This window comes from Callithrix jacchus, chromosome 10, assembly GCF_049354715.1.
Source record: "Callithrix jacchus isolate 240 chromosome 10, calJac240_pri, whole genome shotgun sequence".
Lineage (NCBI taxonomy): Eukaryota > Metazoa > Chordata > Mammalia > Primates > Cebidae > Callithrix > Callithrix jacchus.
Window position 1 is genome coordinate 126,648,466 of NC_133511.1, and position 13,575 is coordinate 126,662,040.

The window sequence follows — 13,575 nt, forward strand, 5'->3', positions numbered from 1 at the left end:
GCAATCTCCATGCAGCAATCTCCAGGCAGCAATCTCCAGACAGCAATCTCCAGGCAGCAATCTCCATGCAGCAATCTCCATGCAGCAATCTCCAGGCAGCTGGAGGTGAGAGTCTGGAGTCCAGAAAGACAGACATTCGGGGTCACCAGAGTCAATGAATTTCAACTCGAGGGCGTTGGGAAGTGCATTAGTCCATTCTCACACTGCTAATAAAGACATACCTGAGACGGGGTAATTTATAAAAGAAAAAGCTTAATGGGCTCACAGTTCCGCTTTCCTGGGGAGACCTCAGGGAACTTACAATCATGTCGGGAGGTGAAAGGCACTTCTTCACAGGGCAGCAGGAGAGAGGATGGGAGCCAGAAAAAGGGGAAACCCCTTATAAAACCATCAGCTATTGTGAGACTCATTCACTACCAAGAGAACAGCCTGGGGGAAACCACCGCCATGATTCAATCATCTCCCACGGGGTCCTTCCCAACACATGGGAATTGTGGGAGCTCCAATTCAAGATCAGATTTGGGTGGGGACACAGCCAAGCCATATGAGGGAGCTTGCCTGGCTGGTGAGTGTGGGGGAGAGGGGTCAGATGGAGCCACAGCCCTGTGGCCTTAGGAGGTCAGCGAATGCAGAGAAAGCAGCACAGGGGACAGAGGAGGAGGTGACTGGGGTTGAGAGGCACCCACATTGCATGAAGCATGTAGGGGGACAAGGGGTGATCAGAGGTCTTGCAGGCTGAAGGCTGAGGAGCAGCTGCTGGATGTGCCAAGAGCAGGTCGGGGATCCCAGGGAGGGGCCAGCCTGGCTGGGTGGATTCCACGGGGCTGGGGAAGGACTGTGCAGAGGTCAACACCTGAGGCTGTAGGAGAGAGGGGCAAGTGCAGAGTTGCATCCTAGGGCCGGGCAAGAGAGGGGACAAGTGTGGAGCCGCATGCTGGGGTCAGACACAGGCAGGAGCCAGACACAGGCGGGAGCCACGACAGTCAGGGGCCAAGCATCTGAGCCCAGAGCAGGAGGCAGAGGGTGAGGAGGGGCTGGGCATACAGGCTGTCTTTGGAGGAGAGGAGGTGTGATGGGAAAGATTCTTCGTGGACTGTGCGGGCCCTTCCTGCATGTACGTGGAGGCTCTGGGGCTTTTTCTGTGGGGTTTGTTTTTCATTGTTTAAGGCAGGGTCTGGCTCTGTCACCCAGGCCCATTGCAGCCTCAACCTCCTGGCTTCTTGTGATAAGACCAGAGGTTAAGCCACTTGTCCAAGGGGCCCTGTGTGGATTGGACCTCATGTCCCAAGGCCGGGGGCTAGAAAACCTGGGCTCACCCTGAGGGCTGTGGAGTGAAGCTCATGGGATGGCAGCTGCCTCTTCCTCTCTGCACTCCTGCCTCCAGGCCTGCCTCACCTCCACCTGTCCTGGCCACCACAGAGGTCCTGGCCACCGCAGAGTTCCTCCCCCCACATAGACCAGTGGCAAACCTGTGGCCAGGACCAGTGCCCTTCATCTAGGAATGGCTGTGGGGGGCCCTGGATCTGGCCACCTGTGACTATGCCTGGCATAGCTGGTCTCTGCCCTGGAGGCCCCTTCCCTGGGTCACTAGCCCTAACCTGGGTCCTCTCAGGGACCCCCTGAACCAAGGGGCTGCTGCCTCAAGGGTGCCCCTCCATCCTTGGGCCATGCATCCACTGTGGCCAGTTGGCCTCTGGTTATACCCCCCACCTCCTTACAAGGCCATGGGGGCCTCAATGACTGCCCCTCACCTGGGCTGGGTGCCAGCCTGGTCCCCGGAGGTGCTTTACTAAGTGCTTGCTGAGCAGATGAGAGCCTCAGCACATCTCCCTCGTGGAGGAGGCAGATGGGAGCCTCCCACATCTGGGCAGAGGGTCAGCCCTGCCCACTTCCATTTGCCAACCTGGGCCTAGCTCTCCTTGCTCCTGGCAGGACCTCCGGCCTCCTCGCCATCCACGGAGGCAGAGATGGGGCAAACACCTCCATCGTCAGCCAGCCTGGAAGCCGGGGCAGACCCTGGCTTAGGGGTGAAAGGTTTTGGGGGTCCACCAGGTGAGGCTGCCTATACCCCCACAGGTGCTCCCTAGACCACCTACATCCTATAGATGTGGACTGTGTGGGTCCCTCCTGCATGTGCACGGAGGCTCTGGGGCTTGGTTTTTTGTGCGTTTTTTGTTTCTTTGAGGCAGGGTCTCGCTCCATCAACCAGGCAGTAGTGCAGTGGTGCAATCACAACCCACTGCAGACTCAACCTCCTGGGCTCATGTGATCCTGGACACCTTATTTGTGACATGACCAGTGAGTCTGAGTGGGATTCTCTCTTTAGGAGACCCCTGGGAGGTATCCACGCACCTGCCTCCCAGGGCTGTGCTATGATTCACCTGGGAAACAGGAGACCCTCAATGCATCCCTATACAATAGACAGGGCCTCTCACCGAAATCTTAGATGACAGCTTGACCAGGGACCACCACTGCCTCCCCCAAAAAACAAAGCATACACACACTTTAGTCACAGGTAAACCCGGCGCAAGACTGGCCCCCAGCCCTGGCCACTGGGTAGGGGGAAGGAGGCCTGGCTTGACGCCATCTCTGTGCTGAGATGGCCAGCCCACTGTCCCAGGTCTCCCAACCCCTTGTCTGTTCCTCGAACTGTGAAAGGCTTTGTGGTTTTGGGGTCTTATATGTTGCTCCGTGATTGGAAGTGATTTGGTTTGGCTGAAAGTAATTTGTTTTCCAGGCTAATTCGATTACCCCCAGGGGGGCTTCCTACCTGGGGCCCCAGGCTGCCTGCTATTACCATCAATTACCATAAAGACCCTCTTCAAAGGGCAGGACCCCTGAGGGCGGCCCATTAGGGCAGGGCTGAGCCCCTGTGGGCCAGCAATAAACTTTCTGATGTTAAATGATGGCTGAAGTGTCAGACGCAGGTGATGGGGAGCTGGGGCCAGGGCTGCTGTGGCTTATGAGGGTGAGATACCTACTCACTGAAAACCGGCAGGAACGCCCTGAGCCAGCCCTGGAGTAACTGACAAGGTCCGTCTGTGCTGTTTTGCACGAGGCTCCCATAGTGGGCAGGCCCCTGGAAACTCTCCTAACCCTTGTCAACAGCACAAGAGGCAGGTGTGATTTGTGCCCATTTTACAGGTAAGGAAACTGAGGCTCACAGAGGTGAGGAGACCTGCCCAGGCCACTCAGAGAGAAAGTGGAAGATTACAGGATTGAGAGGTAGACCCAAGTACTCCCTCCTGACTCAATCCGGAGACCCCCTAGGTGTGAGTGTTGCTAGGCATGTGCCCAATATCTTCAGCCTCAGTGTTTGGTTCTGAGGTCGGGCTTGTGGCCACCTGCCATGGGGAATCAGGCCCACAACTCACTGGCCAGGTCTCACAGCCCCAGTACCTTGCACAAATGACTTGGCTCCATGGGGGTATCAGAAGCCAGAACAGGAGACGAGTCTATCAGGCAGTTGGACCTACTTTAAGCAGGATCCTGAGGGCTGTGCTGTGATCCCACACACGTGGGCAGGACCACGGCAGGCATCTGAGTGCAAGGAGTAGCTGAGACTTCACTGGCAAACAGCTGGTGTCCAATTCTGCCAACTGGGTCCCCCCACTGCCAGTGCAGGGGCATCGGCCTGGTGACACCCTCTGTGTTTTTTCCCAGCTCTTCCCGAGGGAGCCAGTGGATCTTTGGAAACATTCTGTGGGAGCCTAAAGCCTTGACCCTGGGGGCTGGTTAACCATACAAACATTAAAAATTCATAGGAAAGAAAAGGAGAGAAGAAGAGAGTGAGAAAGGGGAGAGAAAGGAAAGAAAAGAGAAAGAAAGAAAAAGGAAGGAAGAAAAAAAGGAAGGAAGGAGAGAAGAGAGAACGAAAAGCCTCTTTCTCCCCAACCCCCTGCAGCTGGAGTCCATCTTCCACTACAGCAGCGAATGCTTGGGTGGAGCCAAGAGAGGAAGGATAAGGACTTCCATAGATGCTGTGGTGTCTGGAAATGCAGTGAAGGAATGCAGGAGATGGGGTGACCTTTTACAGAAAAAATTCTCCCCTCTCAGCCTGCCCAAGGCTGTGCTGGCTTTTCCTGCAGCTTTCCCAGGGACTCCCCATGAACCACTTCCTTTTGCCCCCATTGGAATATTTGGGAGGAAAAACCTGTATGGGGACCCCTTGGCTGTGGCTTGTGCCAGGGACCCTCTCAGATGCTCCTTGAAGATGAAATGTATCAGCATCCGGCATCAGTGTCCTGCCCAGGCTGTGGATTTCCTCCTGGCAGGTCAAGACCTAGCTCTGCTGCCCACCCGCCTCTTCCAGCCAAAAGGAGAGTTTATTGTGGGGGGCAGTGTAGCTGGAGCATGATCAAGTTAGCCATGGGATGGGGAGGGGCTACATACACTTAGGGATTGTATCCCGGGCAGGATAAGGCTCATGGTTTGCTTCTATGGCCAAACTTTTGGAGTGTTTACAGGATGGCCACTGTTTTCCATGGCATCTTATTACAGAGTAAATCCCACCAAAACTTAGGGGCTTAAAACATCCGTCTTTTTTTTTTTTTTTTTCTCATAATTCTGCAGCTTGGATAGGGCTCAGCAGGGATGACTCATCTTGGATCCGTGTGATGGGCTGGGTCACTCCCATGGATACGTTCAGCTGGGAGCTTGGCTGGGATTGAAAGTTCCAAGATGGGCTTCATTCACATGGTAGGTGCCTCCGCTGGGCTGGCTGGGCTGGCTGGGCTGGCTGGACAGGCTGGGAGCTGGCTAGGCATTCCCTCTCTCTCTCTCTCTCTCTCTCTCTCTTTCTCCCTCCATCTTTTCCTCTTTCCCTTTCCCTCTCCCTCTCTCTCTGTCCCGTTGCATGGTCTTTTGCTGCCCGGTCTTTTCAGCAGGGTACCTGGACCTCTTTACCTGATGACTCAGGTCTCCAAGAGGGAGATACTAGAAGCCGACAGAGCCCTTCAGACGCAGGTCTGGAAGCCAAGCATCATTTCCACCACATTCTGTCGGTCGAAGCAAGTCTCAGGCCAGCCCAGACTCAGAGGAGGGAGAAATGGATGCCACCTCATGACGGGAGGAGCAGAAAATAATTTGTGGCGTGAAATGGACTTTTTCTGAGAACAAGTCAGTCCGTTTTCACAGCTGATGTCTGTGCTTCTGGCAGTTCTCTCCCCTTTTCAGCAGTAACTCACTCCTGGAGGTTGGGTGTGGGGCAGGGGCATGCTGCCCCGTGTCATTGTCCTCCACCCAGAGAGAGAATATTAGCATGATGTTTACATGGAGGGACCCCACTCCCTGTAGGGTCTTGGCCCCAGTTCACAGGTCCAAAAGGCCCAAAGTAAGTTGGGCTTAGGAGAACCCACTCTCACCTTGGCTGCAAGAGTGGGAGGAATCAGTGCAAGCAGGTAGGGCTAGGGGCCCCATTCTAGCACCATTCATTTTCTGAAAGGTGGGCTTGGCCCTGCCTTAGACTCTATATCCTTAGGTCACCGTTTCAGTCGTTGTGGTTGTTGTTAAGTCTCCAACATAACTGAGCCCTAAGTTAGAAGTTTGTTTCTTTCTCTTGGAATGGTCTAAGGCAGATGGTGGCTCAGCTCCATGGGATCGCCCAGATGCCCAGGCTTTCTCCATCTTGCTGCTCCCCCTTCCCTAGGGATTTGGTCCTTGCCCAATTGATAGAAGATGGTTCCCCTACATAACTGCATTTCAAGCGCTAGGACACACAAATAGGAGAAAGAGAAAGCTACTGTGCATGACCTCCACTTGAAGGATATAACGTTGAAGTTCTCTCTACTCATAGCCCCCTGGGCAGAACCTTCTCACCTGGCTGCCTTTATTCATACCCCACTGGGCAGAACCTTCTCACCTGGCTGCCCTTAGCCACAGCCCACTGGGCAGAACCTTCTCACCTGGCTGCCCTTAGCCATACCCCACTGGGCAGAACCTTCTCACCTGCCTGCCCTTAGCCATAGACCACTGGGCAGAACCTTCTCACCTGGCTGCCCTTAGCCACAGCCCACTGGGCAGAACCTTCTCACCTGGCTGCCCTTAGCCATACCCCACTGGGCAGAACCTTCTCACCTGCCTGCCCTTAGCCATAGACCACTGGGCAGAACCTTCTCACCTGGCTGCCCTTAGCCACAGCCCACTGGGCAGAACCTTCTCACCTGGCTGCCCTTAGCCATACCCCACTGGGCAGAACCTTCTCACCTGCCTGCCCTTAGCCATAGACCACTGGGCAGAACCTTCTCACCTGGCTGCCCTTAGCCACAGCCCACTGGGCAGAACCTTCTCATATGGCTGCCCTTAGCCACAGCCCACTGGGCAGAACCTTCTCACCTGGCTGCCCTTAGCCATATCCCACTGGGCAGAACCTTCTCACCTGGCTGCCCTTAGCCACAGCCCACTGGGCAGAACTTAGTCACATAATTCATACTTAGCTGCAAGGGAGTCTGAGAGATGCAGTCTTTATTCTGGGCAGCCATGTGCCCAGCTGAAAGTTGGGGATTCTATTACTTTACAACAGAGATTTTCGACCCATTAGTATTTTGAATCATGAAACCCTTTGGCACCTAGGAAGGACTATGGACCCTTTCTCTGAACAATATTTTAAAATGCGTAAAGTGAAATACATAGTCCGACAATAGTACTCGATTTTACTGTCATACAGTTACCAAAATATATTTTAAAAATAAAATTGTGATTTAGCATCCTTTATGCTTCTTTAGAAATATTTCCCACAGCAGGATCATGTGGCAAATCTGCTAACCACGGTTTCGAAGTGCTAATGAGGATCAGGAATATTTCGAGATTATACAAAATATAACATGAAAATACCTGTCATTTTTCATGGCGACAGAGTCAATGGCGTTGTTAATACACTGTAGTTTGCCTACACTCACAAGTGAAGAAAATGGTAATCAACAAACAGATAAATAAAAAATGGCACATTTCATGAAGTTAGTGAAAATAAATATGTCACCTTTTTCTCTTCCCAGTTCACAAGCCCTATGAACTCCACCTCCAGGTTCCCACTGGAGGGCTCACAGTCTCTTCTAATAGCTCCTTCCCAAAGGGAGGGTACAAACAAGGACCTGATGAACTCCTCTCTGCTTTGAGATCTCAGACGCCTCCCTGACCCTGCAGTAGACCCCAGCTGGCCCTCAGTGCATCCTGCTGAACTCCTCTCTGCTTTGAGATCTCAGATGCCTCCCTGACCCTGCAGTAGACCCCAGCTGGCCCTCAGTGCATCCTGCTGAACTTGTTTCTCGGGGCTGCCGTCACACATGGCCACAAACCGGTCTCCTCAAAGCAATGGAAATTTATTCTCTCATGGTTGCAGAGGCCAGAAGTCCAAAATCAAGGTGTTGGCAGAGCTGTGCTCTCTTCGAAGGCTCTAGGGAAGGACGGTTTCTCGCTTCTTCAAGCTTTTGGTTGTTGCTGGGAGTCTTCGGGTTCTGGATGCATCACCCCAATCCCTGCCTCCATTTTCGTCTCATATTCACCATTGTGTGTCTCTGTATCTCTGTTTTCTGATAAGGACAAAGCCAGGACAGGGGTAGTGGCTTATGCCTGTAATCCCAGCACTATGGGAGGCCAAGGCAGGAGGCTTGCTTGAGGACAGGAGTTTGAGACTATTCTGGCCAACACGGCAAGACCCCATCTGTATTTAAAAAAAAAAAAAAAAAAAAAAAAAACAGACAAGGCATGGTGGCTCATGCTTTTAATTCCAGCATTTTAGGAGGCCGAGGCAGGCAGATCACCTGAGGTTGGGAGTTCAAGACCAGTCTGACCAACATGGAGAAACTCCCTCTCTACTTTAAAAAGAAAAAAAAATTGACAAGCCGGGTGGGATGGCTCACACCTGTAATTCCAGCACATTGGGAGGTGGAGGTGGGTGAATCATTTGAGGTCAGGAGTTCAAGACCAGCCTGGCCAACATGGTGAAACCCTGTCTCTACTAAAAATACAAAAATTAGCTGGGCGTGGTGGCACCCGCCTGTAATCCCAGCTACTCAGGAGGCTGAGGCAGAAGAGTCACTTGAGCCTGGGAGGCGGAGGTTGTGGCGAGCCAAGATTGTGCCCCTGCACTCCAGTCTGGATGACAGAGTGAGACCCTGTCTCCAAATACTAATAATGATACTATTTTTAAAAGAACAAAGCCAGTGGATTAGAGGCCCACCCTAATCCTGTATAAATTTTGCTTAACTTATTGATTATATCTGCAAAGACCGTATTTCCAAGGTCACATTACCAGGGAACAGGGGTTAAGACTTGAACGTATATTTTGGAAGGATACAATTCAACCTACAGTATCTGCCTTGGACAATTTCAGAGGACCAGGGTCTCTAAAGGGATGCCTCCTCTTACAGGGAGGAAACCGAGGCTCCGGGTGGAAAGAACTGGTCCCAGCTTACAGAATCAGTTAGTGGCGGAGCCTCAATGGTCTCATCACACTGCCAGGTCTGAGGGCAGAAATGGTATCCAATTCAATGCATGTGCCTGGGACGTAGCTGGTGCTTCATAATAATATTTTCTGAATGAATGAATGAGTAGAAGAAACCAGGTCTGGGGCACCCAGGCCAGCGTTCTTTTCCCTGCCCCGTGGCTGTTGAATTCATGTCACCACTGGAGTGTTGGAGCCTGTGTTAATTACGGTAACGCCAGTTTATGTAACAGACTCTCGAATTTCAGTAGTTTAACACAATAAAAGTGGCACAAGGGGAGTACAATGTGATGGCTCAGGGATCTAGGTCCCTGTGTCTCTTTGTTACACTATCTCCTAGGTTAGGGGTCAGCAAGGTTTTTTTTTTTTCTTTTTTTAAGATGAAGTCTCACTCTGTTGCCCAAGCTGGAGTGCAGTGGCACTATCTCAGTTCACCTCTGCCTCCTGTGTTCAAGCGATTCTCCTGCCTCAGCCTTCTGAGTAGCTGGGACTACAGGTATGCGCCACCACATCTGGCTAATTTTCGCATTTTTCTTTTTTAATTTAGTAGAGACGGGTTTCACTATATTGGCCAGGCTGGTCTCGAACTCCTGACCTCGTGATCCGCCTGCCTTGGCCTCCCAAAGTGCTGGAAATACAGGCATAAGCCACCGTGCCTGGCCTCAGCAAGCTTTTTGTGCAAAAGAATAGATGGTAAATATTTTTAACTGTATTAGCCACATTGTCTCCATCACAACTAGTCAACTCTGCACTGTGGCTTGAAAGCAGCCACAGACAAGAGATAAACAAATAGGTGTGACCAGATTTGACCCATGGTGAGTCAGAGCTGGTCCGCTTGCTGTGGTTTGCCAAGCCCTGCGTGGGGTCTCATGATGCTTTGCTCTCTGCTGACATCCAGGAAAAGAGAGGGTGGAGAAGTCACTCAAAGCTTAATCACATTCTACTGGCAAGAAGTAGTCACCTGCCTGCTCCTAGGTCTGAGGGCAGCTGGGAAATACACTCCCTGATGATCAGCTGTGAGCCAGCAACAGTTCTGTCCTGTGGACAATGTAGCAGTCAGGATGGCCTGGGTTATGCTGCAGCAACAAACATCCCCCAAGCCTTAGTACTTGAAACAACACACTTTCTCTTTCTTTTATCCTCTGTGTCCTGCCAGGGCTAAGAGGGGGTTCTGCTTATTGTAACCACTGAGGGGCCTAAGCTGATGGTGTTCACCTCATCCACGACGGCAGAGGCAGAGGCGTGGTGAAGCATTCCCTGCTTCTTACAATTTCTGCCCAGCTGACGAGGTGTACTGGCTCATACCTGTAATCCCAGCACTTCGGGAGGGATTGGAAGGAGGATCACTTAAGTCTAGGTGTCCCAGACCAGCCTGGGCAACATAGCAAGACCCAGTCTCTACAAAAAATTAGCCAGGCATGTTGATGTGTGCCTGTGGTCCCAGCTACTTGGGAGGCTGAGGTGGGAGGATCATTTGAGCCCAGGAAATTGAGGCTGCTTATTAAGCTTGGTAGTGGGTTTATGCGTGTTTGTTTCACTGGTGTTTTCTACACATTCTACCTACGTGACACAGCGCCCGGCTGAAAACAGAATTTTTAGCCATTGGCAGGGTTGAATCTCCCACACAGTATGTGAAGTGGAAAAAGCAAGTCTCCAAATGCAGGAGAGCAGTTACCTCTGGGGAAAGAGGGCACGCTAGGCACCACACTGTTGGTGGTATTTTGTTTATTAAGCTTGGTGGGGGGTTTATGTGTGTTTGTTTCATTGGTGTTTTTTACACAGGACCAGTGTGACATGTGCAGTTTTTTTTTTAAAGATCCCATTCAGGAACGAATGCACCAAACACATTCGCATTTATTTTCTTTAATTTTTTTTTAAAGCAAATGACGAAGACCCAGTTGACCAGCTTTACTTTTTTAAACCTAATCTTAACATTACATATTTAAACATGTAAACAATTGTCAAAACTTTCTAAGTTGGCTGCTTCATGTGCGACTAGAAAACAACCTTATTTTATATTAAACCAGAAATGTATTACCATTAGTGCAGTAACGTCTTTCACTACTGAATACTAAAAACAATTGAAATCACTTCTGCAGATTTGTCCTGGCACCGTGAACGTCACAGCAGGCCGACACTACGCGGCTCACATTTCAGACACGGTGGGAAAGCAGGTTCATGCTGGTGTTAGTGAGCAATCTTGTCCTACACTGAAGAGTCAAGGCTCGCCTTGCAGTACATTTGATAAAAAAACAAAGTGCATGCACAGATTTACAATAAAAAAAAAATGGGCCGGGCACAGTGGCTCGCACCTGTAATCCCAGCACTTTGGGAGGCTGAGGGGGGCAGATCACGAGGTCAGGAATTCGACACCAGCCTCACCAACATAGTGAAACGCAGTTTCTACTAAAAATACAAAAATTAGCCGGGCGTGGTGGCGTGAGCCTGTAATCCCAGCTACTCAGGAGGCTGAGGCAGGAGAATTGCCTGAACCCAGGAGGCGGAGGTTGCGGTGAGCCGAGATCGCGCCATTGCACTCCAGCCTGGGCAACAGAGTGAGACTCCATCTCAAAAAAATGGTCCTATTATGTGGTCCCAACAATAAACTCAAAAGTCTATGACAAATAGAGGCTCCAGTGAGCTGTTTATAAATAGACCAGGTACTATTCGACTGAAAGTTGAGTTCCTTTGAAATCTTCAAAAAAAGTTCCTATTAATCCTCAGATGGCGCTTGTCCCGGTCCACCATTTCTGTTCAGAGCCCGCGTGGAATTACCTGTGATCCAAGCGCAGCAGCTGCGCTTCATGGATTGCTAAGGACTTTAACTGGCCGTCTTCTTCGACTTCTACTCTTTCTCGACCATTTTCTCTCTGTGGTGACTTCTGCCATTAACCATGTTAGCAGAGGTTGGCAGTGATTGCAAGTCGCCCATTCCACCACCACCAAAGGACATGGAAGAGAATGAAGCGAGGCCCCTGAGATGAATAAATACCGTATCAAAAGAAGAAAATCCACTTCCAAAAGATGGGAATCCACTGAACGTGGAGAAAAACGACCCCGGTCCCTCGGCTTCCGCTTCCTCGGGGACCCCTTTGATTCCCAAAAAAGTCCTCAAAAGGTTCTTCAAAGAAGTCAAATGAGAATGGGTTCCGTCCACCCAAAAAATGCCCTGAAGGTATCTGGGTTACAAAATGCGAAGTCAGACTGGAACGAACCGTCACGGTGACTTCTACCTCTTCCTCCACCAATTCATCCTTCTATGCCGTATTTGCCATAGACGTTTCATTTCTCAGCATCCAACAACACCTCATACGCCTACACTACTTGTTTGAATTTTCTGTCTGCTTCTTCCTTATTCTCAGGATTTTTATCTGGGTGGCACCTCAGTGCCAGTTTCTGACAGGTCTTTTTACTATCCTTGGGTAAGCCATGTCTCTGCATGCCTACAACTTCATAGTAATCCACCATGTTTTGAGTGATTGTTGGAATACGTCTGAGAACAGAGACAGCCGGTGGCGGGAGGCAGGGGAGGCGGGGTGGCGGCCTGGATCTCCTGTCGGCTCCAGCACTGCTGTGCTTGCAATGTTATGTGTGTATGGAAATGTCCAAAACAGAAGATTCTAGTTGTGCTGGTGCACGAGTCTCCTTGCACACACCTTGACATTCAGGTTTGCACACGATGCCCCCACACGTGAACACTCATACGACACACTCAAGGAGCTGCTGCAGGGCCCTGGTGAGTGTCTGGGACACTGCCCCTCCAGAACTCAGGCCTGCCCATTGGCCCCCGAGGTGTCTCTGGGGCTCTGATCTTTAGGTTGCGCTCCCAGGAGAAGAGGTGAGGCTCGGGGTGGGCTGCTGACATGGGCTCGGGGTTGGAAGTCTTTGGGACTCAATGTTGGCCCAAAGTGCCCGCAGGAAGGAGCCCCAGTGAGACATGGAGAGGCCTCAGACAAATGAAATGACAGGGGAGCAGCTGGGCATGTGGCCAAATCAGCTGTCAGCTCCCAGGCGGCTGGCCCCAGAGGCAAGTCTGGATGGCAAAGCCACCTGTCAGGTAGGCTTCTGCCTGGCAGCATCCCCAAGAACACCTTGCCCTCTGAGACATAGTGGTAGCCAGCCCACCCAGTGGCCTCCAATGGGCTACCCTCTGGTGTTGACGCCTGTGTAGCGTTCCCTCCCTCATTGTTTCAGGGTTGCTCTCTGGGACCAGTAGAATGTGGTAGAAGTGGTGGGGAATGACACCCAAAACATTGCCACTTGCACCTTGCTCTTTCTTGGATCACATGCTCTGGGAGAAGCCAGCTGCCATGATGGGAGGACATCTAAGCAACCCTATGGAAAGTCCGGTGGTGAGGAACTGAGTCCTCCTGCCCACAGCCATGTGAGTGAGGCATCTTAAAGGTGGATGCTCCAGCCCCAGTCAAGCCATCAGATGAGACTACAGCCCTAGCTGACATCTTGATTTTAACATCATGAGATATCTTCAGCTGAAAACATCCAGTTAAGCTGCCCCCACATACCTGATGCAGAGCTATAACACTGTGTGAGATAATCAAGGTCCATTGTTGTTTTCAGCCTCTAAATGTTGGGGAAATGTGCTATGTAACAGCAGACAACTAATATAGGCCAGGCACAGTGGCTAACACCTGTAATTCCAGCACTTTGGGAGGCCAAGACAGATGGATCACCTGAGATCAGGAGTCTGAGACCAGCCTGGCCAATATGGCAAAACCTTATCTCTACTAAAATTACAAAAATTAGCTGGGCATGGTGGTGCATGTCTATAATCTCAGCTATTTGGGAGGCTAAGGCAGAAGAATCACTTGAACACAGGAGGCAGAGGTTTCAGTGAGCTGAGATGGCACCATTGCACAGCAGCCTGGGTGACAGATGAGACGCCATCTCAAAAGTAAATAAATAAACTAATATAGACACCCTCCCAGTTTACTGAAGACTTATGTGTGAATGCTTTACATCCAGATCTAGTCTCGTCATCACAGAATTCTTGGAGGTGGATACAATGGTCCCCATTTCATAAAGAGACAGAGGTTCACAGAGGACCAGTTACCTGTCAAAGTCCTGCAGCTAGGAAGGGGCTCAGAGCCCCATTCCAAATCAAGATCCGCCTTTCC

The 13,575-nt window shown here is 51.1% G+C and overlaps 1 pseudogene; it reads right to left on the bottom strand.

Moving 5' to 3' along the window:
• Positions 1-11,211: 11,211 nt before the first annotated feature.
• Positions 11,212-11,908, bottom strand: LOC100409896 (dnaJ homolog subfamily B member 6 pseudogene; annotated as a pseudogene).
• Between the last annotated feature and the right edge of the window lie 1,667 nt (positions 11,909-13,575).